The sequence below is a fragment of the Delphinus delphis genome, chromosome X (assembly GCF_949987515.2).
Source record: "Delphinus delphis chromosome X, mDelDel1.2, whole genome shotgun sequence".
NCBI classification, from domain to species: domain Eukaryota; kingdom Metazoa; phylum Chordata; class Mammalia; order Artiodactyla; family Delphinidae; genus Delphinus; species Delphinus delphis.
This window is the reverse complement of record NC_082704.1, coordinates 98,651,504-98,679,092: the sequence shown is the minus strand read 5'-3', so window position 1 is coordinate 98,679,092 and position 27,589 is coordinate 98,651,504. Positions and strand designations below refer to the sequence as shown.

Genomic DNA, 27,589 nt, shown 5'->3' with positions numbered 1-27,589 from the left:
TTTCTAATGTAGTTCCTTTTGGCTTAGAGACCTGGCTGTTCAGTGAAGACCAAACAACGACTGTAAACTGAACATAAGGAATGTTTTCTGTAGGATGTTTTACAACAGCAGTGTGGTCTAGTAAAATAGACGACTCCCTGGGATGAACAGCCCTGATTGTGAATCCCATTGATTCCATCTGCTGGTTGTGTGATCACCAGTCTCTCCCAGCCTGGTTTCCTCCATCTCTACCATGGGGATGAGGATGTTTGTGTTAATGAAATATATGTAAAATACCCGCTACATTATAGAGGTTAAGTGAATCAATTGTTTTCTTCCTCTTCCTATATATAAGTTAACATTGGAAAGGAGACACATTATTTTAAAAATTTATAATATCTTTGTAGGTCATTAAGAGAATTAGACTCAGTGGGTACCACAGATTTAAAATGTTATTGGGGCTTCCCTGGTGGCGCAGTGGTTGAGAATCCACCTGCCAACGCAGGGGACACAGGTTAGAGCCCTGGTCCAGGAGGATCCCACATGCCGCGGAGCAACTAAGCCCGTGCGCCACAACTACTGAGCCTGCGCTCTAGAGTCCGTGAGCCACAACTGCTGAAGCCCATGCGCCTGGAGCCCGTGCTCCGCAACAGGAGAAGCCACAGCAATAAGCCCCGTGCACCGTAATGAAGAGTAGCCCCTGCTCACCGCAACTAGAGAAAGCCCCCTCGCAGCAACGAAGACCCAACGCACCCAAAAATTAATTAATTAATTAAATAAATTTATAAAAAAATAAAATGTTATTAACAACAGATAGATCTATTTTGTTCAATGTAAATTGCAAATTAGGCTCCGTAATCTTTGGCCAGGTAGTTTTGCTTAGAGTCACAAAATATTTGCAGGAAATTTCATACAAAGCTGGTGATTCTACCAATGAAGGCATAATTCTCCATAAACTTGACAATAGAGCATTATCTAAATTATTTTCTATAGCAAGGTAAAGAAAAAGAGGAAAAAACATAAAGGCTTTGAAAATTTCTTAATAGAAAACTATGCATAATTTTATTAAGCTTAATGTTAGCATTAGACAGTTAACCTCAGAAATCCCAAGAAAATACAACCACAAAATTGCACAGTGAGGATATATAACAATCTGGAGCTTATGTGAAACTCCTGAGCAAAATAAGCTCACAGACTAAAATTACAATGGGTATAAAAAGATTCCTTTTGTGAGTGATGTTAACACACCAAAAAATAAAAGGAGTATGCACACCTGAGGAAATTAGAGATAAGAAGATAGTCAGTAAAGGACATGAAATTGTGTTTTTTAATGTTCAAAAAGATTTAGAAAATAAGGATGGAATGGAATTCTTACAATAGGAACAGGCCATTTTGAAGAGTGAATAGGAAACTTTGATAAAATAGAGTCTAGAAATTAACATAATTATTGAAATAATAAATCAAACAACTTTTTAATGGTGGATTCATTATAGAATAAAAAAGAATATATTACTTGAAAGATGAGGAAAATTTTGCTTTGCTGAAAATACTGAAAGATGGAGAGGATAGAATAAAAAGCTCAGACATATGCCTAAAAAGAGTGGAGAGCCTGAGGAAGAGACATTATTTTATATAAATGACTGACATTTAACAAAATCGAATAAATCTCAATTTACATGAGTCCTCAAATTTAATAAAGCTCAATTTACATGAGTCCTCAAACTGAATAAGGCTCAACCAGTGTGTAATAAATAAAAACAAGTTCACACCTAGCAAGGTCTGCATGAAACCCAGAACATCAACGATCAGGAAGATCATCATAAAAGCTACCAAGGACTAAAGGCAGAAACTGCTGCAGGCTGGCTGACTTTTCCTCAACAATAGATGTTAGAAGAAAATGAAATAATATCTTCCATAATATCTAATGTGCAAGGCGAATGTTCAAAAGAATTCTGTCAACTGTGATTCAAGAATGAAGACAAGATATTTTCAGATACACAAATATTTTCAGATAAAGGAACACTAAGAATACATTATCTAAGATTCTTTCAGAAAGAAGTACTAAACGATGTGCTAGTGTAAGAAGGAAAATGGAGCTGGAGAGAAGGAGCAAGCTACATAAACGTATATAAAATGATTTTCTATATATAAAAAAAGGGAAAAATTATCTTGTAATTAGTTACTAAAATTGTGGCAATTTCTGCAAAGGAAAACATTGAGTGCTATGAGAATATAAAAGTGATTTGATCTTACAGCAAGAATACAATAAATAAAAGGCTTGTTCTAGAAGGTAGCAGCAAATATAAGGCTTGTGCCTAATGTGTTCAGTGTGAATTATTGCCAACTATCATGTTTCTAAGAGGCAAAAAAAAATGTAGTAAACCTTTGGAATAGGCATACATGCATGACCTGTCCCAGGAAGGGAAGCAAAAAAAAAAAAAAAAATATATATATATATATATATATATATATATATATATATATACAAAATACAAAAATACATCTTAGTGGAAGAAGGAAAAGCAATGTCCCTTTTCTAAATACGACAACTGCATTTACCCTGGATATCCCATGGCTTCAAATACCAAGTAAATAATACTGATATTCAACATTTTACATCCAACAACTTCTTATTCAACTTCTTATTTTAGATGCCTAACAGGTATCTCACACATAAGGTAGCCAAGTCGAGAATAATTAATTTTCTCTCCTACATAAATTGGCTGCTACCAAGCTCTCCAGGTGTTAGTAAATTGCCCTTTCACCTAGGTCCAAAGCCTAGGCATCATCCATGATTCCTCTTTGCTCTTACATCATGCATGGAATTCACTTCAAATTCTGTTGGCTGTACCTGCAAAATACATCTTTAATTGGACCACTGCTCAGTACCCTTATTGGAGAAACCTTAGCGTATTATCTTTCATCTTGATTACTTCAGCAGCATCTAATCCTTGCTTCCCATATTTTCCCACCTACACTATAGTCTCCTTAGTGAAGCCAGAGAATTCCTAAAGCTTATGTGAGATTCTCTCAAGCCCCTGCTGCTCACTACCCTTTTAATGAAATTTTACGAGCTTCTACGTAGTTTGGTTCCTGCCTCTCATTCCTATATTACTCCAACTTTATCTCCCTTTTTGCCATTCTCCTGTCATAGAAGCATACAAGTTTCTCCTCTATACTTAAACACACAGCATCATTTCCACCTCAGGACCTTTGTACATATTGTTTCTTCATGGAATATTTTCCACGTAGACTTTTACATGGGTACTATAACTTAGCCGTCTTTTCATTTAGAAACAATGAACGTTTAGTGGAACTTTGATGTAGAATCTAGACAGGTAATACTTAATAGGTATTTTTTCTATTTTAAAAATATTTTATACTCCTTATAATTATACATGCCAACTGGGAGTTTAAGACACCTCTTCAGAACGGCAGATTTTAGTACAGTTACTTCTGGAAGTGTGTATACTGAGAAAAGACAAAGTTCTTGAAACTTAACACTGAGGTAGTAAAGAGGGAATATGAGGATGATTATAACAACGTATTGCAAAGGATAGCTTTTACTACATCAGAGTAAATTGTAGTAAGGTATTTTAACATTAAAAGTACACATTGCCAAAATATAGAACTTCTTGAAAAGTTAATAGAAAATTGTTAGATTTATTTAAATGCCACAAGAAATGCATTATACAAGTTAGTCCTTAAGTGAATAATTTGTAAAATGAAAACACTTATAGTATACACATTCCTCTACTAACTTTTAAAAATTGTTTGAATTTGAATAGAACTTTACATTTACAAAATGTTTTCATATGTATCTAGTTTGTTCCCACCAGTAACCCTCTCAAGTAAGTATTATTTTCATTGTCATTTTCCAGAAAGGAAAATTAATCTAAATAAAGTTAAGGAGATTGTCCAAGGGTACATGTAAGAAATGGAAGACACCTAACTTGAACTTAGTGCTTCCCAAGATACAGTGAGAGCTATTCAAAAGAAAGAAAAGATATCTAACATCCAAGTAAGTTTGAGAAACACTGGATTAAGCAAAGTTTCCTTAGTCTAGAATTTTACAGGGCTTTTGATATGCAAATGTGATTATGAATTTCTATGAGGGGAATAGATTCTGCAGACTTTCACATCTGGATAGTCGCAGTACAAAGGAAGAAATTTCATTTCAGTTTTATGATAGTATTCCTGTTTGAGTGATTGTGAAGAACTAATGTTCTTCAGAAAAAAAAAAATTGGGAAAAACATCACTTTATCATTATGCTTTTGTTATTTTGGATTTTCTTAAAATGAAGCAGAGATGTAAAAAAAGTAATCACAAAGCTGCTTGCCATCACCTTATGTAAAATAATGTCTGAACCTAGATTTGATTCTGCACTACTCATTTTTTGTACATTTGCTTCTATCACATAATGATAACCATTTAATGTTGAGACCAAAATAAAGGGGAAACTTACTTTTTGAATAATTGCTACATGGAATTTTTCTTTGCCTTGAAGTAACAACAAAGACCATCAGAGCTGCCAATGCAAGATCCTTAGAGAATATGGTAACATAAATAAATTTCTTATTTAGAGACAGAGTGCTCTTTAGTAAACAGAGTTGTGAATATAAAAGACTAATGATGGTTGCTAGGGAAATGGACCAGGAGGTAGCTGCTTATAAAATTTTTCTCCTCTGAGCTTCAATTTTGTAATTAACATATCACAAGAGTTAAGAAAAAATAGATAAATCAAGACTCTATGTTTCTCTAGACTGTTGTGACCATAATAGTTACTGCCATTTCTCTAGTAATTTTTTTTTTCTGGTTTCTAGTTTATGTAAGAGAATCAGTTTAATGGTTGTTTAGTAAATAGAGTATGTTAAGCTAGAATCAACTTCCAGGAAGATAACCATCTGATTGATTTCCTCACCTCTCATTTCAAATGTATGGAAATTCTGGATAAAGTATAATTTTAAAACAGTTTAGTTGAGCTCAAAATATGTGATGGAGCCTCCCTTCTTCCTAGTTGCCATAAATGAGCACATCATCTCATGTGATACTAAGCCTGGATTGAGGGCCTCATGGTTAGGAGAAAGGTTTAAAGGCTTTTAGTAGAAAATATGTAGCGTTATACAACATCTGCTAGAGATGTAAATGGAAACCCTGTCTAAATGTTGAATTTTCAAGGGCTTCCCTTGACAGGTAGAGGGGGAATAGATAAATCCAGCTCCCAAGGCCAATTCATCTGGCAAGGATTCTGACTGGAGAAACAAATTTGTGAAAGTTATTTCTGAGTTGTGGGGGATCTGAATTTTGACACCAACCACAAGCCTCTAGACTCCTGAACTGAGAAATTAATATAAAATTGTTCCCAGGTTGGTGAAATCCTTAGAGTTTTCTCACAGAATCATACAATAAATCACTCTTTTAGGAGTGTCCCACAGACACACGAACACTGAAGATTGGTTCACAATGAACTATTAGAACTCACATGAAGAAATAATATATTTTGACTTAGAGTTATCTAACGTAACAATCAAGAGAATTAGTGCTTCATGAACTTAATAGAAAACTACTTCACGCTCTAAAGTAAATATGTCGAAAATAAAATAGAGATCAAGGCATAAAATAAACATTAATTTATAAAAATACTGACACAGTTATTTATGATGATAACACATTGAATAACACTTCTGGAAACCAAAAGCTAGTCATAGAAATAAAAAAAACCTAAGAGTGTGTGTTAAACACCTAACTAAACAAACATGAGAAAATTAGAAAGTCATTATGATAAAATTATCAGAATACACCACATAAAGATAAAAAATATGAAATATTGAGAGAACAGAATAATAAGTTTTATGTCTAATATAATTGCAAAAGAAAATGACAGATTATGTGGGACACAATATTTGAGGAAAAATGACTAAAAATTTCCCAGATCATAAGAAAGGCATGAACCCACAAATAGAATAAACACATTGGTGTCCCAACCAAGATTAATTAAAGTAAATCTATGAAAACATAAAGAATATATAAATACCTTATAAAAGACACAGGACACGTACATATGTGAGCAGGAGAGGCTCATTTAACTGAAGGTTCTGATAATCAGTAAAAAATCTCCAAATTTCTATTGTATTGCTATTGCAAAATCAAGACTAGGCCACTGTTTATAAAGTGGATTCCACTCATGTTAGAAAAACTGATATTTTGTAATACCTCTTATGCTTGGAATAAGAAAACCTAGGATTATATCCTGCATCTCTCATTACCTGTGCAAATTGGACTAAATATTTGAGCCTCCGGATAAAGTTAATAACTCCTTTCTTATAGAATTAAGAGAGATAATCAACCACCAAAAAATGTTGAAGTTCTAAAATATTTTTTATTAAGGCCACTGGTTTGAAGGACAACATGCAGAAGTTTCGGTGTCCAGAGTTCACACTGCTAAGTGTCCTGAGAAACTGAAAGCCAGAAACTTAAGGTATTCTGAGTTGGTAGTGTCCCATGTACCTAACAGAAGCAGATACAAATACATTCTAGTTTGACACTGCTTAAATCCAGACTTTAAATAATTCCCACAGATAAAGTTCTAAGAACATGCTTGTAGAATTAAAATGGCAGTTCCAATGAGGAAAAAAGCAGTAGAATCCAACTCCTAAAGACAGAAGATAATGAATTAATCAGGTACAAAATGTAAAGTAAACATGTTTAACTTTTTTAGAGTAGTAAAAGTTTGCATCAAAAGTATGAGTTAAGGACCAGAGATAATAAGATAATGACCAGGGAATTTTGAAAAGAATCAAATAGAACTTCAAGAAATAGAAAAATATAATAATTGAAATTAATAATTCATTGGACAAGTTAAGCATCAAATTAGATATAACAGAAATGAGAATTAGAAAATTGGAAGATAGATAAAATAAATTACCTAACACGCATAGAGACCAAAATATTAAAAAAAAAAAATAAAAATTCGAAAGAAAGGATAAGAAAGGTAGAGAGTGAGAATGTCAAATATAGAAGGAAAGCATGGAGTAAAAGTATAAGAGGCACTATTTGAAGTGATAATTGCTTAGGATTTTCTAAAATTAGTGAAAGTTCCAATAGTCAGGCTGAAAATAAGTAAATATCAAGCTGTTTTCCTTTTTCATAAAGAGAGAAATACACCCATATACCATCATAATGAAACTGATAAATTCCAAAGCCAAAGAGAGACACCTTACCTAGAAAGTAATGACATGTATAATGACAGCTGATTTTAGAGCAGTGATAAAAGCCAGAAAGTCATAGAATAATGTCTTCAAAAATGATGAAAGAAAAACCAGCTATGATTCTAGAATTTTATACTCATAGGAACTCTCGTTCTTTCAAGAGTAACATTCGGGCTTCCCTGGTGGCACAGTGGTTGAGAGTCCACCTGCCGATGCAGGGGACACAGGTTCGTGCCCTGGTCCGGGAAGATCCCACATGCCGCGGAGCAGCTGGGCCTGTGAGCCATGGCCGCTGAGCCTGCGCGTCCGGAGCCTGTGCTCCGCAACGGGAGAGGCCACTGCTGTGAGAGGCCCACTAACATTGAAATAAAGATCTTTTCGGGCAAACAAAAACTGAGAGAGATAACCAGTGAGAAAGTCTCACTGAAGGATCCTCAGGTTTTTTTTGGTTGGTTGGTTGGTTGGTTGGTTGGGTTTGTTTTTTGTTTTGGGGGTTTTTGTTTTGTTTTGTTTTTGGAATTAGCCACTGTTAATGTATATTCAGTTATCAGTCTATACATCTTCATGTTGTGTTAAGATAATTTTATATCCTGGACTTTCACTAAATATTATATCATATGTCTTTTTCTATGTTAGTAAAATGAAGTTTTGGAAACATTTTTAGAGCCTACATAATATTCCACGGCATGTATGCACCACAGGGTTGGTTTGTAAACAGAAGGAGAATAACCCTAGATAGATGATTTAAGATGCAAGGGAGAATGATGAGCAAAGAAAATGCTAAACCACGACAAAAGCCTGAAGAAATATTTGCTATATATAAATTTGTGTAAATTATGTACTAAAGTACAAAATAGGACTAAAATACTGGACGTCAGTGACATATAGTATAGAAGGAAATTGGTTGGTCTTCCTCACCTCATTACCTCCTTTCTGGATGTTCCTTCTCAGACTCCATTGGTGGTGCCTCCTTCTCTCCTGTAACGTGGACATGCCTCAGCACTCAGTCCTTGGACATTTTCCACTTTCTATCTATATTCCCTGCCTTGCTTTTTTCATCCAGTCTCGTGACTTTAATACCAGGTTATAAGTTCATGACCACAACATTTTTATAAACAGACCACTCTTCTCCCCTGAACAATAGTGTCAACACTGCCCTTTCAAAATTTGGGGTACCCTTGCTTTCCTTTACCTATTCTCAACACAATAAACAGAGACATCATTTGAAAATATAAATCAGGTGTGCTTTATGTGATGAAAATGCTCTGATGGATTCCAATCTATTTTAGAGTACAATCCAAAATCCTTGCATGAGTTTTAAAGGATATATGACTTTGGCCCCTATTAGCTCTCTGGAGTTATCTCTTAGTACTCTACCTCTTATCCCCTCTGCTCTACCTACATTGACCTCTTCACTCTTCCTTGAACATATCGGGCAGATCCCCTTTGCACTGTATGTCCTAAGCCTAAAACTCTGTACCCCCAGATGTCTATATGACCCTTTCACTCTGCCTTCAAGTCTTTATTCGAAAGTGTTCTTCTTGGTGACACACTTCATCGACCCCTTCCCCATTTATTATTCTCCATAAAATGCATTACCAGGAATGTTATAAATATTTTCACTCTTTATCTTATTATCTATCTCCCTCCCTATGATGAAAGCTCCAAAAATGCAGGGATTTTCATCTTTTTTTCTTTTCTTTTCTTTTCTTTTTTTTTTTTTTTTTTTTTGCTGCTGTGTCCTCAGAACCAAAAGAAGTGACTAGCAAGTAGTAGGTACATAGTATATATTTGTTGAATCAATCAATCAATCAATCAATCAATGATGAATAAAATCATTGTAAGATCCTCTTAATGCTCAGGAGACCACGCAAAATTCATTGTGCATGCTGATAATTTTAGAGTAACTATTAACCTGATAAAGAGTATAAAATTTTTGAAGTAGAGAGAGAGAAAAGTAAACATATAAACTATCAAAATAAAATAATCCAAACAGGAAACTGAGGCTTAAGAACACTAGTTGAATTGGCCAAGGAGAGTAATCCACTACATTAACACAGGACTTTGATTTTTCTGCATCTCTCCAGACCAAAGCCATTACTGTGTATGAAATAAGATGTCAATTGCAAGTTAATATTCTTGTAAGTTTAAACAAATTCACCATTTTATAAATAAGAGTTATACAATGTAGTACCTCAGAAATATTACCTCAAGTGATAGACTCTAAATAGCACAGTAAATTAAAAATATTAATATAAGTGTGTTAAACTAGACTCATGGCTTATATTAACATGCACAGTTATTGTATAGTTAGGTTATGTCTATGTTAGGTACATAAATTTTATATGTTATTTATCTTCTGAATTAAAGTTACAGTAAAGAACTATAGTCACAATTCAATTTGATGTCCAATATATAAACTTTAAAATAGCATTACCTTTCTTATAGTAATATACTGTATCAAATTTTTCTATTGGAAATTTAGCACAATCTTCTAGAGATATTATTGATGGTAAATATATTAATAACGATAGATTTTCCATAAATGTTAGATACAAACACAAAATTGAGTCTGATGCATTATTGGAAGGTGCAGTTTTATTATGTAATTTTATTAGTAAAATTAGAATAAATATCCCTCATTTTTGGTATCAGACAAAGTAACTTATTTCACTAAAATTAATATTCTCTTTCTTGGAATGATACTATTTGAAACATGATTTTATTTGATAGAACTATTTTGGAACAGTCTGTTACAATTGTGAATAAAAGCATTAAGCAAAGCTTATCTTTTCTTAGTCTAATGGAAATTATTATGAATATCAGTTATTTTGTTGTGGGATAACAGATTTTCTGAGGCTAGTTGAGGCATACAAGTCTAGATTTTTACAACAAAGTATCTGTAATCCTTATAACAACCAAACAGACTAAAATTTGTCAAGCAACTTCCCTGAGTTCCCATAAAATTAAGAACAAGGATTCCAGCATCAAGGTATAGTTATAATTATTAAATTAACAAAGAGATCTGTTGATGTTGTCTTTTTTAGGCGAGGTATTGTTTTATTATATTGGTTTCTTTTTATAATTTGTTTTTAATGAGAACCCTCTAATAATGACAAGGGTTCAGGAAAATTAGAATTCCATACACTTAATGGGAGTCAATAAAGAAACAAGTTTTATTTTGGATACATTGAATTGGTATTTCTTTCATTCAATAAACATTTATCTAGTGCCTCTCATGTGCCAGACGACACAAAACGTGAAAGAACATTGGTGAATCCATAGCAATCATACAAAAGACGTGATATTTGATAAATATAACTCATACAATGAAAAGAAAAAAAAGTACAAGAATTTTTACACAGCAATTTGACCTCCGTTTGTAACATAACAATAAAAAGTGTAATTTTCTCCAATCTAAATTTGCTTTCAAAATATGGAACACCAGCTGGAAGGGAGCTCAGATGGCTTCTGCAGTGGAGTTGGTAATATCCTTCTGAGCATGCCCACAACAACTGGTTGAAATAATTGAATCACTTGCACCATCTGTGAATCATTCTGATTCTTCAGTGATTACTTAAGAGTATCATTGTATGGAACATATTCTTAGAACACATGAATAAAATTAATTCAAGTGTATAGCTTTCCTAACTTTGATTTTCATGAAATTAAAAAAAGGGTTACAATGTTCTCAAGTTTGCTGAGTTCTCAGATATTTCTTCTGCCCTTTTTTATGAGCCAATGGCTTTTGAAACCTTAAAGTGTGTTTGAAATTTAGTTTTATTCTTACTGATACAAATGCATTTATTCACAGGGACTTCATTTACAACATAATTTTGCTTAAAAATTCTGTAATTTCTACCCTTTTATTTCTTTAATCTCTGAGTGTAATACTCAATAAGTAATAGCTATCTACTAGAGAACTAAATGAAAGTCCAAGCTGATTGCATTCTCAAATTTAACACCATATGCTATAATCATGAGCAATTTTTTTAACATTTTATTTTATATTGGAGTATAGTTGATTAACAATGTTGTGTTAATTTCAGGTGTACAGCAAAGTGATTCAGTTATGCATATACATGTATCTATTCTTTTTCAAATTATTTTCCCACTTAGGTTGTTACATAATATTGAGCAGAGTTCCCTGTGCTATACAGTAGGTCCTTGTTGGTTATCCATTTAAAATATAGCATTTTAAATATAGCAGTACATGTCATGGTGACTAATCCATGGATAAAAGGTTCATGGCTAAAATGAAAAGCAAGAGTCCATATCTGTGCAAATTTAAGATGTTTAGATTAATTCATAACTTAGAGGCATTATTAGCTGGATAGCTGGATAGCGATACATGGGCACTTTTGCCAAGACAAATCAACTGGGAAGTTTTCCAGAAGATCCATGCAAATAGTTTTCCATAATAGTTACTACATTTTTATCTAATAGAATGTCTGGGTGGCAAAATATAAATAAATGAATTATTTAAGAAATACAGTAATCTGTAATGTTTACAACTCCCTTTATGATCTATACAAAATTCAATTTCTGCACTGCGATTAGTATCTACACTATCACAAATATACATGAAACATATGAATACGATTCACACTGTATTTTAGTTGCTAGCCACATATATAGATACACTTCACTGTTTTCTGTGGGGAAAATTATTTTGAGAGATCTCTCCCCTTTCATATATTGGCTTCCCTAGTGGACAACAGCCTAGTTAATGCACTGCCACAAAGACCTCCTCTTCTTCAAACTTGTTAAAATGCTTTCCACTTCAGGGTCTTTGCAATCGTACTTCCCTTTTCTTATGACTTTCTTTTTTTTAATTTTTGAATTTTATTTTATTTATTTTTTATACAGCAGGTTCTTATTAGTCATCAATTTTATACACATCAGTGTATACATGTCAATCCCAATCGCCCAATTCATCCCAGCACCCCCACCACCACCCTCACCTCTTTCCCCCCTTGGTGTCCATATGTTTGTTCTCTACATCTGTGTCTCAATTTCTGCCCAGCAACCTGGTTCATCTGTACCATTTCTCTAGGTTCCACATATATGCGTTAATATAGGATATTTGTTTTTCTCTTTCTGACTTACTTCACTCTGTATGACAGTCTCTAGATCCGTCCACGTCTCAACAAATGACCAAATTTCGTTCTTTTTTATGGCTGAGTAATATTCCATTGCATATATGTACCACATCTTCGTTATCCAGTCATCTGTCGATGGGCATTTAGGTTGCTTCCATGACCTGGCTATTGTAAATAGTGCTGAAGTGAACATTGGGGTGCATGTGTCTTTTTGAATTATGGTTTTCTCTGGGTATATGCCCAGTGGTGGGATTGCTGGATCATATGGTAATTCTGTTTTTAGTTTTATAAGGAACCTCTATACTGTTGTCCATAGTGGCTGTATCAATTTACATTCCCACCAACAGGGCAAGAGGGTTCCCTTTTCTCCACACCCTCTCCAGCATTTGTTGTTTGTAGATTTTCCGATGAGGCCCATTCTAACTGGTGTGAGGTGATACCTCATTGTAGTTTTGATTTGCATTTCTCTAATAGTTAGTGATGATGAGCAGCTTTTCATGTGCTTGTTGGCCATCTGTATGTCTTCTTTGGAGAAATGTCTATTTAGGTCTTCTGCCCATTTTTGGATTGGGTTGTTTGTTTTTTTAATACTAACCTACATGAGCTGTTTATATATTTTGGAGATTAACCCTTTGTTGATTCATTTGCAAATATTTTCTCTCATTCTGAGGGTTGTCTTCTGCTCTTGTTTATGGTTTCCTTTGCCGTGCAAAAGCTTTTAAGTTTCATTAGGTCCCATTTGTTTATTTTTGTTTTTATTTCCATTACTCTAGGAGGTGGATCAAAAAAGATGTTGCTGTGATTTATGTCAAAGAGTTTTCTTCCTATGTTTTCCTCTAAGAGTTTTATAGTGTCTCGTTTTACATTTAGGTCTTGAATCCATTTTGAGCTTATTTTTGGGTATGGTGTTAGGGAGTGTTCTAATTTCATTCTTTTACATGCAGCTTTCCAGTTTTCCCAGCACCACTTATTGAAGAGACTGTCTTTTCTCCATTCTATATCCTTGCCTCCTTTGTCATAGATTAGTTGACCATAGGTGTGTGGGTTTATCTCTGGGCTTTCTATCTTGTTCCATTGATCTATGTTTCTTTTTTGTGCCAGTACGATATTGTCTTAATTACTGTAGCTATGTAGTATAGTCTGAAGTCAGGGAGTCTGATTCCTCCAGCTCTGTTTTTTTTTCCCTCAGTACTGCTTTGGCTATTTGGGGTCTTTTGTGTCTCCATACAAATTTTAAGAATTTTTGTTCTAGTTCTGTAAAAAATGCCATTGATAATTTGATAGGGATTGCATTGAATCTGTAGATTGCTTTGGGTAGTATAGTCATTTTCACAATATCGATTCTTCCAATCCAAGAACATGGTATATCTCTCCATCTGCTGATATCATCTTTAATTTCTTTCATCAGTGTCTTATAGTTTTCTGCATACAGGTCTTTTGTCTCCCTAGGTAGGTTTATTCCTAGATATTCTATTCTTTTTGTTGCAATGGTAAATGGGAGTGTTTCCTTAATTTCTCTTTCAGATTTTTCATCAGTAGTGTATAGGAATGCAAGAGATTTCTGTGCATTAATTTTGTATCCTGCAACTTTACCAAATTCATTGATTAGCTCTAGTAGTTTTCTGGTGGCATCTTTAGGATTCTCTGTGTATAGTATCATGTCATCAGCAAAGAGTGACAGTTTTGCTTCTTCTTTTCCAATTTGTATTTCTTTTAGTTCTTTTTCTTCTCTGATTGCCGTGGCTAGGACTTCCAAAACTATGTTGAATAAGAGTGGTGAGAGTGGACATCCTTGTCTTGTTCCTGATCTTAGAGGAAATGCTTTCAGTTCTTCACCATTGAGAATGATGTTTGCTGTGAGTTTGTCGTATATGGCCTTTATTATGTTGAGGTAGGTTCCCTCTATGCCCACTTTCTGGAGAGTTTTTATCATAGATGGGTGTTGAATTTTGTCAAAAGCTTTTTCTGCATCTATTGAGATGATCACATGGTTTTTATTCTTCAGTTTGTTAATATGGTGTATCACATGGATTGATTTGCATATACTGAAGAATCCTTGCATCCTTGGGATAAATCCCACTTGATCATGGTGTATGATACTTTTAATGTGTTGTTGGATTCTGTTTGCTAGTATTTTGTTGAGGATTTTTGCATCTATATTCATCAGTGATATTGGTCTGTAATTTTCTTTTTTTGTAGTATCTTTGTCTGGTTTTGGGATCTGGGTGACGGTGGCCTCATAGAATGAGTTTGGGAGTGTTCCTTCCTCTGCAATTTTTTGGACGAGTTTGAGAAGGATGGGTGTTAGCTCTTCTCTAAATGTTTGATAGAATTCACCTGTGAAGCCATCTAGTCCTGGACTTTTGTTTGTTGGAAGATTTTAATTTTATTTATTTATTTATTTTTGGCTGTGTTGGGTTTTCGTTTCTGTGCATGGGCTTTCTGTAGTTGCGGTGAGCGGGGGCCACTCTTTGTCGCGGTATGTGGGCCTCTCACTATCACGGCCTCTCTTGTTGGGGAGCACAAGCTCCAGACACGCAGGCTCAGTAGTTGTGGCTCACGGGCCTAGTTCCTCCGCGGCATGTGGGATCTTCCCAGACCAGGGCTCGAACCCGTGTCCCCTGCATTGGCAGGCAGATTCTCAACCACAGCGCCACCAGGGAAACCCCATCTTGGACGATTTTTAATCACAGTTTTAGTTTCATTACTTGTGATTGGTCAGTTCATATTTTCTGTTTCTTCCTGGTTCAGTCTTGAAGGTTATACCTTTCTAAGGATGTGTCCATTTCTTCCAGGTTGTCCATTTTATTGGCATAGAGTTGCTTGTAGTAGTCTATTTGGATGCTTTGTATTTCTGCAGTGTCTGTTGTAACTTCTTTTTCATTTCTAATTCTATTGATTTGAGTCCTCTCCCTCTTTTTCTTGATGAGTCTGGCTAATGGTTTATCAATTTTGTTTGTCTTCTCAAAGAACCAGCTTTTAGTTTTATTGATCTTTGCTACTGTTTTCTTTGTTTCTGTTTCATTTATTTCTGCTCTGATCTTTATGATTTCTTTCCTTCTGCTAACTTTGGGTTTTGTTTGTTCTTCTTTCTCTAGTTCCTTTAGGTGTAAGGTTAGGTTGTTTATTTGAGTTTTTTTTGTTTCTTGAGGTAGCCTCGTATAGCTATAAACTTCCCTCTTAGAACTGCTTTTGCTGCATCCCATAGGTTTTGGATCGTCGTGTTTTCATTGTCATTTGTCTCTAGGTATTTTTTGATTTCCTCTTTGATTTCTTCAGTGATTTCTTGGTTATTTAGTAACATATTGTTACTTAATTAATTGTTTAGCCTCCATGTGTTTGTGTTCTTTACATATTTTTCCCTGTAATTAATTTCTAATCTCATAGCGTTGTGGTCAGAAAAGATGATATGATATGATATGATATGATAGTGGTCAGAAAAGATGATATGATATTGATATGATTTCAGTTTTCTTAAATTTACTGAGGCTTGATTTGTGACCCAAGATGTGATCTATCCTGGAAATGTTCCGTGCACACTTGAGAAGAAAGTGTAATCTGCTGGTTTGGGATGTAATGTCCTATAAATATCAATTAAATCTGTCTGGTGTATTGTGTCATTTAAAGCTTCTGTTTCCTTATTTATTTTCATTTTGGATGATCTGTCCATTGGTGTAAGTGAGGTATTAAAGTCCCCCACTATTATTGTGTTACTGTCGATTTCCTCTTTTGTAGGTGTTAGCAGTTGCCTTATGTATTGAGGTGCTCCTCTGTTGGGTGCATATATATTTATAATTGTTATATCTCCTTCTTGGATTGATCCCTGGAGTGTTATGTAGTGTCCTTCCTTGTCTCTTGTAACATTCTTTATTTTAAAGTCTATTTTATCTGATATGAGTATTGCTTCTCCAGCTTTCTTTTGATTTCCATTTGCATGGAATATCTTTTTCCATCCCCTCACTTTCAGTCTGTATGTGTCCCTGGGTCTGAAGTGGGTCTCTTGCAGACAGCATATATATGAGTCTTGTTTTTGTATCCATTCCGCAAGCCTGTGTCTTTTGGCTGGACCATTTAATGCATTCACGTTTAAAGTAATTATCGATATGTATGTTCCTATGATTGTTTTGGGTTTGCTTTTGTAGGTCCTTTTCTTCTCTTGTGTTTCCCACTTAGAGAAGTTCCTTTAGCATGTGTTGTAGAGCTGGTTTGGTGGTGCTGAATTCTCTTAGCTTTTGCTTGTCTGTAAAGCTTTTGATTGCTCCATCGAATCTGAATGAGATCCTGCCAGGTAGAGTAATCTTGGTTGTAGGTTCTTCCCTTTCATCACTTTAAGTATATCGTGCCATTCCCTTCTGGCTTGTAGAGTTTCTGCTGAGCAATCAGCTGTTAACCTTATGGGAGTTCCCTTGTATGTTATTTGCCTTTTTTCCCTTGCTGCTTTCAATCGTTTGTCTTTACTTTTTGCCAGCCAATTTGATTACTATGTGTCTTGGTGTGTTTCTCCTTGGGTTTATCCTGTATGGGACTCTCTGTGCTTCCTGGACTTGGGTGGCTATTTCCTTTCCCATGTTTGGGAAGTTTTTGACTATAATCTCTTCAAATATTTCCTCTGGTCCTTTCTCTCTCTCTTCTCCTTCTGGTACCCCTATAATGCGAATGTTGTTGCGTTTAATGTTATTCCAGAGGTCTCTTAGGCTGTCTTCATTTATTTTCATTCTTTTTTCTTTATTCTGTTCCACAGCAGTGAATTCCACCATTCTGTCTTCCAGGTCACTTATCCATTCTTCTGCCTCAGTTATTCTGCTCTTGTTTCCTTCTAGTGTAGTTTTCATTTCGGTTATTGTATTGTTCATCTCTGTTTGTTTGTTCTTTAATACTTCTAGGTCTTTTTTTAACATTTCTTGCATCTTCTCAATCTTTGCCTCCATTCTTTTTCTGAGGTCCTGTATCATCTTCACTATCATTATTCTGAATTCTTTTCTGGAAGGTTGCCTATCTCTATCCACTTCATTTAGTTGTTTTTCTGGGGTTTTCTCTTGTTCCTTCATCTGGTACATAGCCGTCTGCCTTTTCATCTTGTCTATCTTTCTCTGAGTGTCGTTTTTGTTCCACAGGCTGCAGGATTGTAGTTCTCCTTGCTTCTGCTCTCTGCCCTCTGGTCTCTTGTGACTTTCTTTCTGGGTCTTTGTCTGCTTGTCTCCTGTCATGTTTCAAGATGCCAAACAAATGCATCCTTCAGCATCCTGTATGATGTTTTTCATAGCATTCCCTTCATCCCCTCCATCATGCTCTCCAACTTTAGCCAGGTGTTTCCTTTATAGCACTTACCACAATTTTAAAATATTTTGTTTGCTTTCTTGTTTATAATCTCTCTTCTACCATTAGAATGTAGGCTCCATGAGGGCAGAGACTTTGTCTTACTAAATACTATTTTCCTAATATATAGATGCTACCACAGAGTAGGTACTCAATAAAAATATGTTTAGTAAATGAATGGATGGATGGATGTATAGCCTCTTCTTATGTAATTCCATATAGTTCAGAGTTGTTGGTTCTGCATTCTTGCACCAGTGGTGCCCCAGTGCCAGTCTACCAGTATCTGAAAGTTTTCACTGGTCTGTAGAAAAGGGAAAAAAAATAAGAGCAAATGTGTTGCAGTTTTCATAGAGCTAAATTTGTTCAAAAATTCTTTCTTTCTTCTGAAAGTATAGCTTTCTACAGTTTATTGTTGGAGGGGGCAGCATTAAAGTGCCCTTTCTTTACTCTTTCTTTTTTTTCCTTTTTATTATTTCCTTACAATGTCTTTTACTACAAAAATAATGGTTGGTACATTGTGAGGTTCCCTGACATTTTTGGTAGTGTTTTATTGACCCATGAAATACAAAGTTTGGGAACCATCAATTTGGAGAAACTTACTCACATGAAGGAGCACCATTCCTGCCAAGTTTTTTTTGTTGGTTGCTTGAAGTTTTGAGAATGAGGCAAGGAAAGCTCTAAAAATCGGTGATTGTCTCCCGTTTTATGGCCCTCCAGGCAATGAATATTGGCCCACAAGCATTATCTCCTGGAATGAGATTCTGGAATTTGTTTGGTCCTGTGTGAAAAACAAATACAAGAACAAATATGCAAAAAGAGTGGAATTAGGGTATTACAACACCTGCTTACTATATTTTTAAAATATACATTGACATATAATAAATGTACCAATACATTATTTGTTTTCTTATAAATGTTTCATCCTCTGGATTTAAATCCTTCTTTTGTTTGTTTCAAAAATATGTAGATCCCATAATAGCACCAGTTGCTTTAACATAGAAGTGTTACTTTTCCTGTGCTTCATCAAAATTTAAAACTGAAAGCATGAAGATTCCAAATTGGAAAGATACACTGCTTTTTTTTTTTAACATCTTTATTGGAGTATAATTGCTTTACAATGGTGTGTTAGTTTCTGCTTTATAGCAAAGTGAATCAGTTACACATATACATATGTTCCCATATCTCTTCCCTCTTGCGTCTCCCTCCCTCCTACCCTCCCTATCCCACCCCTCTAGGTGGTCACAAACCACTGAGCTGATCTCCCTGTGCTATACGGCTGCTTCCCACTAGCTATCTGTTTTACGTTTGGTAGTGTATATATGTCCATGTCACTCTCTCACTTTGTCACAGCTTACCCTTCCCCCTCCTCATATCCTCAAGTCCATTCTCTAGTAGGTCTGTGTCTTTATTCCCGTCTTACCCCTAGGTTCTTCATGACCTTTTTTTTTTTTCTTAGATTCCATATATATGTGTTAGCATACGATATTTGTTTTTCTCTTTCTGACTCACTTCGCTCTGTATGACAGACTCTAGGTCCATCCACCTCACTACAAATAACTCAATTTCATTTCTTTTTATGGCTGAGTAACATTCCATTGTATATATATATATGTGCCACATCTTCTTTATCCATTCATCTGTTGATGGACACTTAGGTTGCTTCCATGTCCTGGCTATTGTAAATACAGCTGCAATGAACATATTGGTCCATGACTCTCTTTGAATTATGGCAATATACACACTTCTCTTATATTCTTCATTTCCAAATAAATAGCCATGACAAATACTTTTGTAATTTGCAGACTGCTTTATAGTCATGATTTTAGTTAATTCTTATACTTAAAATAATTGGTTTAGATACAAAAAGTAAGCAAATCAATATTCTTATAAGTTTTGAGGAGTGAAAAATTAGTATAGGTTTTTTTAAATTTGGCAAAACACTTTATTTCTGTTGCAGTTGCTTTTAAACAGGGTTTTAAGAAATAGAAGGTGTGTTAAGACTTCATTTAATTATCCTTTTAAGTATATGATCTAAAACAAATTTAAAACTGTGTGAATATGGTTTCTTAGAGTTAAAAGTTGAAAATGTGCTAGGCAGAGCAGTTCAATTTTATGTTGGAATTCTTGCCATGGGAAAATACAATGATAATTATTTTCTGGAACACTGACAGGGAACAAGCTATTTCAGGCAAAACTATCTTGATGGTAAAGTGGAGCACATTAAGCCCAAGGTATCATTAAACTCACAAAACTCTAAGAAAGGACTGAGCATAGTCTTTGGTAAGAAAAAAATGTTTTTTTTCAGTGGCAATCATCTTTTACAAAGTTATTTATAACTTGGCAAAGTATATTATTTTAGAAAATAACATTAAACAATAGTTTCTACACTCACAGCAGCACCTAATTTATTCAGAGGTCAGATGGACAGCGTTATGAATTACCTGGAACACAGCCAAGAATCAGAAATGGTATAGAACAAAAGGCCTCCGGATTCTCTAAGTTGATTTGGTAAAGTTCATAAAGTCCATAGCTTACTTAAATTTCTTTATGAGAGGACTATTCAGGTTCGTTTTTGAAAGTTTTTTTTTTTTAATCTCACTGATTTTAGGGATAATTCTAATAAACTTATTATCTTGTTTTTCTGCCCTGAGTAGAAGCCAGAAAGAAAAGGAAAAGGAGTAAATGACAGAAATATGATATAATAGCTACAGCTTGGAAGTGAGTCAAAAAAGGGCCTGTATAGAAGGATATAGGGACATATGGCCTTGAAAAACTGTTTAGTACAGGGCAACAGAAATGAGAGAGACAGAGAGAGAATGAGAGAGAGATTATTTGTGTTTATTATTGTTTATTTGATTTGATTTATACTTAGCCTGGAAAATTTGATTATTTTACCAGTTTATTCCCAAATAAAATTAGGTTAAAATTATTAATATCTCATCAACTAAATGTGAAATTGTTTAATGCATAATGGCATATTAGCTTCCTAAATCACAAAATACTGCTGTCAGCTAATTTATATATCTGTATCTATTATCTATGCTGTGTGCATGTGCATATATACATACAACTATATATGTTTCCATATATACGTATAAACTTACATGCATATATAATAAATATTTGCATGCATAAATTTTCTTTGTAAAATACATGTTTGCCTTTGAAAGAAAATGCCTGCTAAATTCATTAAGATGATAATTTTTATAGGTTACTCTCCATCTTTCGATCAAGTTCCAGAAGTTCTGTTTTGTAACTCCCCACTTTTTATTACAGACATATAAAGTAATTGTGAATATTAAAAAGGGGACTAGAATGTGGGGTAATTGTCAAACTCATGTAATTTGGAATTAGGTCATATAATTTTGTAAATAGTATTATTATTATATCTCAGGGTTATCATTGCCTTTTCAGATTCAGGGCATTTACATAAAGGTAGTCTCATATGTCAGGCCAAAGAAATAGGAAACTTTTTCAGCTTATCAAAAGCAATTTAGAATGCATGGGAAGAATTGACATAGTCATTTCAAAATTGCAGCAAAAAAAAAAAAGTCTGCCATAATTCTAACGTTACTAAATATCTGCTTTGTCTATAGTATTTTTCTCATTAGTTATTTTTATTTTAATTAATCGTTTGAAATTGAACTCAAGATCAGTCAAAAAACTCTTACATAAGAGCAGAGTTTTCCCTTTACTGTTAAGGTTCCTCACTCACCTTCAAGAACCTCAAGCACCTAAAAATAGTTCTGTTCATGTGCAGAATCAGCCGCCAGTCATTGCAAGACCCCTTCAGTCAATTAGGTGTGCAGTGAAGGCCGTCAATGTTGTCTTAGGTGATAATGTGAAATTCTTTCAAAATGCATTAATCCTGCTTTCTTAAGCTTTTTATCTTGGTCTATGCTTCTGTATGGTTCAGAAAATTGATAGTATATACTTTCCTACAGCTTTGATTGAATTGAAAACAGCCTGTGATGGTCAAGCCAATTAGAAGGGGCCATGACTCTTAATAAACAGGTTAAATAAAAATTTTATTTACCACTGAAAACTCTATCTTTTTGCTTCTACTATTTAACACTAGTTCAGTTTTATATAGTTATTTTAAATGTAATATCAATACAATATCAGTTTAACAGTTCAATCAATACAAAAGTATATTAAAAAAAAAAGAGTACTCTTCGTTTCTCCCTCCTGCCAATTTCACTCCCTCTGAAATAAGAAATGTTTACAAGTTAGCATTATCTTTCATACTATATGCTTCTTAACCATGATATTATACATAGATAGATAGATAGATAATGCTTTGCCTCTTCTTTAAAATATTGCCTCAGTCTGTGTATGATTTTTAAATATACCAATCTTTCACAGACATTTTTCCAGGCAATACGTACATAGCTGATGCATCCTTTTTAATAGCCTTAGGAAATAAACCAAAATTTATTCCATCATTTCTCTACATTTGTGGATTATTATATTATAAAAAGAGGTGATCTGTAAAATCTCTATTTTTTATCCTTTTAAAGTTTCTATGGATATATGATCTTTTTTTTGATGTCCCTGTAATATAAAAGAAGAATATCCTTTTACATTTTGTACAAACATGGATTAAATTTAGTTTATTGTTTAAAAAAACCTCTATTCTTATTTTTCTTTGTTTGCTTGTTTTGGTTTGATTTTGGGGTTTTCTGATCCAAAATTCTGGAAGAGCTGTATGGAAGCTACCGTTTATAGCTGTGATTTTATCATATTCTCCTTTTATTTCTAGTAATTTTTACCATATGTAAAATGAAGACAAATGTTTGGGGCATAGCAATTAATGACTTATTTTTTTTGTAAAAAATGTGACTTATTACTATGGTTATCTGGACCCATTTGCCCTGGAATTATGTTTCATTTGATATTACTATTTTGACTCTAACTTTTTACAAATTATTTTCATGATGTAACATCACCTATCATTACATTATATGCCATCGTGTCCTTGTTTTTTAATGACTCTCCTGAGCAGCTTATAGATGGATTGTGTATTTTAAACCAATCTGACAGTATTTCATCTTTTAGTGGGGAAATGTAACCAACTTCATTATTGTTATGATAACTCTTATAGCTGTATAGTTGTATAAATTCCTTCTATCATATTTTATGGTTGTTATTTGCTCGTGTCCTTTGTTCATAATTTTGTAATTCACCATCATTATTGAATACTACTGCATCCCTCCTCATACTGCTGATATTTTTGAAGTTGCACTCTGCATGTCTATTTTACTAGCACTTAGTTTCCTATTTTTAATAATTTTAACCCTATATCTCTGTAGTTTTACACCAAAATTAAATGAGAACATTGATCTCCCCACCAACATGATTTGTTCAGCAACTTCTCATTCTTTTCAAGCCAAGATAAAGTCCTTTAAAAACTAATAATATATAATTTTTGTCCCTAACTACTGTTGTTTCTCCTCATAGTATCTAGTTCAAGAAGTCATATTATCACTCAGATTACACTTAAACTACCACTGTTGTATTAAATTTAACAGAAAAGCCTCACAGAGTTTATTGTTCATCAGTTTCTTTGTATTCTTTATTTCCTTCTGTTTAGAAATCTTTATTATACTTTATTTTTCATTTTGTTGGAATACTTGAGAAATTTTCTCATAAAAATTATATAAGGATGTATACCCTTTTAATGTTTAAGTTTTCAAAATGATCTTTCTTTTATATCATAATGATGGATTCTTTGAATAATAATAGCGCTCTTGAATCTCTCTCTTCCTCTGTTAATAGCCTATATAGGTTGTGGACCACTGTCTTTTAGTGTCCATTGTCTGTTAAATTTCAGTGTCTTCGAGCTTCCATTGTGCCAGTGAGAAGTATGATGTTGGTCCAAATTTATATATATGTATACACATATATATATACATATATATATAAAAATATATGGTGGTCCAAGTTTATATATATATACACAAAGAAATATATATATATATATTTCTCTTTGTCTCAAACTCTGTAAGGTACCCCCACCCCATTCCTCAGAATTCAAAATTTTCACTAGGATATTTTTCAATATGTTTCTAAATATGTGTCTTTATTCTTTAGCTCTTCTTGGTACCTGGGTAACATTTTTAACTTTTGCAAATCAATAATATTTTTAGCTTAGGAGAGTTTTGTTTTAAAATTATTTTAATTATTCTCTTCCATCTCTTGTCTTTTCTCATTCTGATATTTATATTCTTTACATATTAGATGTCCTGATTCTATCCTCCAGGTCTCTTATCTTTTTAGTTATGATTTCAATGTCTTTCTATTCTTCTCTGTGTTGTAGGATACTTCCTCTGGTTGATCATTTAGAACCCACATTTTTTTTTTTTTTTAGCAATTACCATTGTCTTTTCCCAAATCATCTACTGAATTTTCTAAAACCAGGTATCAGGCTTTCTGTATTTTAATGTTATCTTTTTCATGCTTCTCACTTTGTTTTTTATTAAATCTCTCTTCTGTTTCTTTTAGTATATTTCTTGCATGGACTCAGCTTTGTTTCCTTTTTTCAATCCCTTGTGTCTCCTGAAATGGCCTATGTTCTTTTTCTTGTGCTTAAATTAAAGGGTGTGAAAGCTCTTAGCATAAATGTAAGTCAGGTTTGAGGGTTATACTATATAGTGATGATTGAGAAGTAACAAAGATAATGGCTTTTTTTTTTTCTGTTGAAGAATGGCTTAACAAGCCAGAACCTCCCAGAATAAATATGTGTGGCTAAGCATCTTGATCTCAAGAATAAGAAGTGGGGGTTAAAGCTGTCCTCAGCCATTTAGTACAGCCACTGTCCAATAGTGCCTGTATGAAGCAAAACAGCAGGTTCTTACTCCTTCCTGGGCCCAATAGATCCTCTTAAATCAATTGTCTCCTACAAATTACCTCATATACACATCTGGAAATCACCAGATTCATAGTTTTCATCCCAGACTGTGCCAGAGATCATCTATCTTTCAAAGACTACCAGTTCATGATCTTTTTCTACCTACACCTCTTTTTCTGTTATTTGAGTCCTTGATGCACATATTCTTCTAGATTCTAGTAGTTAGTCACTGTTATTTTGAAGGTTGTGTCTACTTAACAGTGAGGGAGACAGAAAACATGTGTGTATGAGGTGATTTTCCTATCTCAACATTTCCATTTTGTTTGTATGAACACACACATGCATACATATACATACATGCATAAATTAAAATAGCTTTCAACAGATTAATCATGCATGTATAATTCCTATACTTTGTAATAGGTGCTTTCATAAAGTAACTTCATCAGAGTTGATGAGGTTACGTAAAGATTGAGGCTATTGTATATGAAAACAAAATGTTAGCAGTTCCGTAAAATCAATCTGCTGTAGTATAATGACAAATTGACTGAATTTTAAGTGTTTGACATCTTAAGTTGGATTTACTAGCCAGTCTAGATCACCTTCATGAGGAAAACTATCAATCTATTGATAGAAAAGGTACAACAAATATTTTCTGATAAATGTAATGCTAGTGTTAAACTTTTTCATAAATATTTTAGCTTTTGCATTATTGACTTTTTCCATTATAAAAAATGAATACCATGTTATATTTTAAATCTTATTAGCAACTAAAATTTTATTTGTATTTCCTTTTAAATAATTTAGATTTACATTTGAATAGTCACATGTGGGCAAGGACTACCATATTGAACAGTACAGTTATAGGCTTTTTCACTATCACATTTCTAATAAAGAAAAAGCCTCATTCAGAAACAGGATTATGGCACATGCACATTCAGATATAATTACTTAGTTGTCACATTAAATAATATAGACATAAATGCCAGCCTGATTTTCTGAGATGCTTGAGAAGTGTAGCATAGAAATTAATACTATTGGAAGTCTGTTCTGCAAAGTCTACTCAAAGTGGAAGATCCACAGGACAATAGAAATTAAGTGATATAATGAGGTGACATATATTTGCAGAAGTTAAAGTAATTCCATACTTATTTTTTCTTGTATTAATTTTGTTTTCACATCAAATTCATTATATGTGTGTTCATTTTCACATGTGCACATATGAAAAAATTCCTATGCCGCATATTCCCAAGCTGGTATCAGGATAGCTTGCTATTAAACGAATATATACTGGATATATAAATTAAAAGTTTTATGTGGACACTTTGGGAAAAGTTAGAAAGGATAAAAAAATTTCTTGACTGCAAGCCTTCTCAGACACTTCAATTTGCTAATAAGCATTGTGGACCTCCATAAAGAGGCTAAAATTAATATCTGCTAAAATTATCTGTATAAGAGTACTTCAAATAATGGCTTTTTTTTTGTTCACATATAATGAGTTACATTAAAATCTGAGAGACAATTGAAGAGCCAGACACATGTGTGTAACAGCATTTAGCTTGTGTGCATTAAGTTGGAAAAAATGTTGTTTAGTTAAATCAGAAATACCTTTTAAATCTGTACTAATGAAGATTACATTATGAAATGAAGAAAATATTCCTGTTTGAATTCTGGGAATTCCAAAATAGAAATTATGTTATAGCTGTAGATCCCAGGAGTTCTAGCCAAATATTTATTTTAAAAAATTATCCTTTTAAGTTGATAGTTTCTTCATTTATTCAACAAATTTTTTGAATACCTATTATAGGCTAGGTACTATGCATGAATCTTTGCTGCATTTATTTTACATTGTAAGGTACCTAGGGTAAATAACCTTATCTGTTTACTTGTCATGTTATTTTACTGGTAATTTCTTATGGGGTAGGCCATATATGTTGGTGCTGATGTGTTGGTGCTTTCCTTGGTGGGAATCAAAGGCTTTTCCTTTCGTTTCTCTCACGGGCCATACTTAGTGACTAGAATTCTACCAAGTTACTACTTTATGTTAATGTATTGAAAATCCATATTAAAATGCAAATGTTATCCTGTGAAGGATAATACTTTAAACCACTATAAGCCATTAACACATTATCAAGATTCAGTTTATCAGTTTAATTAGATGGTAATTTAGCTTGGCCCTGAGGAATTAAGTAAATTGGATGATGTGGAAGGGAAGAATCAACATAAGGCAGGTCATTGAACAGGTGCATCCATACCCTTTATACAGAACACTACACATACCTGGCCTCCTGGAAGTAGGTTGTTCTTAAAGACTAATACATCCAGCTCCACCTGATTATCTCTTCCCTGCCAGCTTGCCTGGTACCAAAAATTCATTCTAATTTTAGAAAATAAATAATATAGATATAAAGGATGACTTTCTGCAATATTTTATACTGATTATTTTATGTATTTATTGTGTTTTATTCTTTTTGAACCAAAGGGGTAAATTATAAGCTTAATACAGTTTGTTGATGAACTACTTCATGATCATTCTAGGATTGATCCTCCCCTTTTTTTTGTTACATAACTTCACATAGGCAGTTTTCTAGATGATGCAGTGAAGAGGGATGGAAATTCCTGAGAGAAAATGCTCTCTTGTCACTGTTTTCTTCATCTAAGATCATAACCAATTCATGTGATCTCATTAGGCTGATTATTTAAGGTCATTCTGCACAGTGACTTAATTAAAAGCACGCAAAGCCAAGTACTGTCAGAACGCTAGTATTGCCGTGCCATTTATGTGTATCCAGAACTGTGAACAGGAAAGACTAACCCCTACCTATCTCAGCTGTGTCATATTCTTGTTTATCGTATGTCATATAATTTGAGTCTTTTTTCAGTCTGTGGATTAATGCAGTGTTCTTTTTGCCAAATTTGATTATTTAATTTGCCTTTTTAGGTTATAATTTCTATAAATGATCAAAGAGAAATAAATACAAATAGCTTAACTGTCCATCTTATTAGAAGGAAACTTAATTTTTTTCTCTGAAGACTTTTGAGACTAGGAGAGAAAGCTACCTGTCTTAGATAACTTAAGTCTTTCCCATTACCGTATTATTTATGACCCATCAGAACCCATATAAAAGCCTGT

At 33.7% G+C, this 27,589-nt stretch overlaps 1 protein-coding gene across 3 annotated transcripts in view; it reads left to right on the top strand.

The window, feature by feature from the left end:
* The window catches only part of DMD (dystrophin), a 2,124,682-nt gene that overhangs the window by 863,349 nt on the left and 1,233,744 nt on the right, over window positions 1-27,589 (top strand). The window lies entirely within an intron of this gene.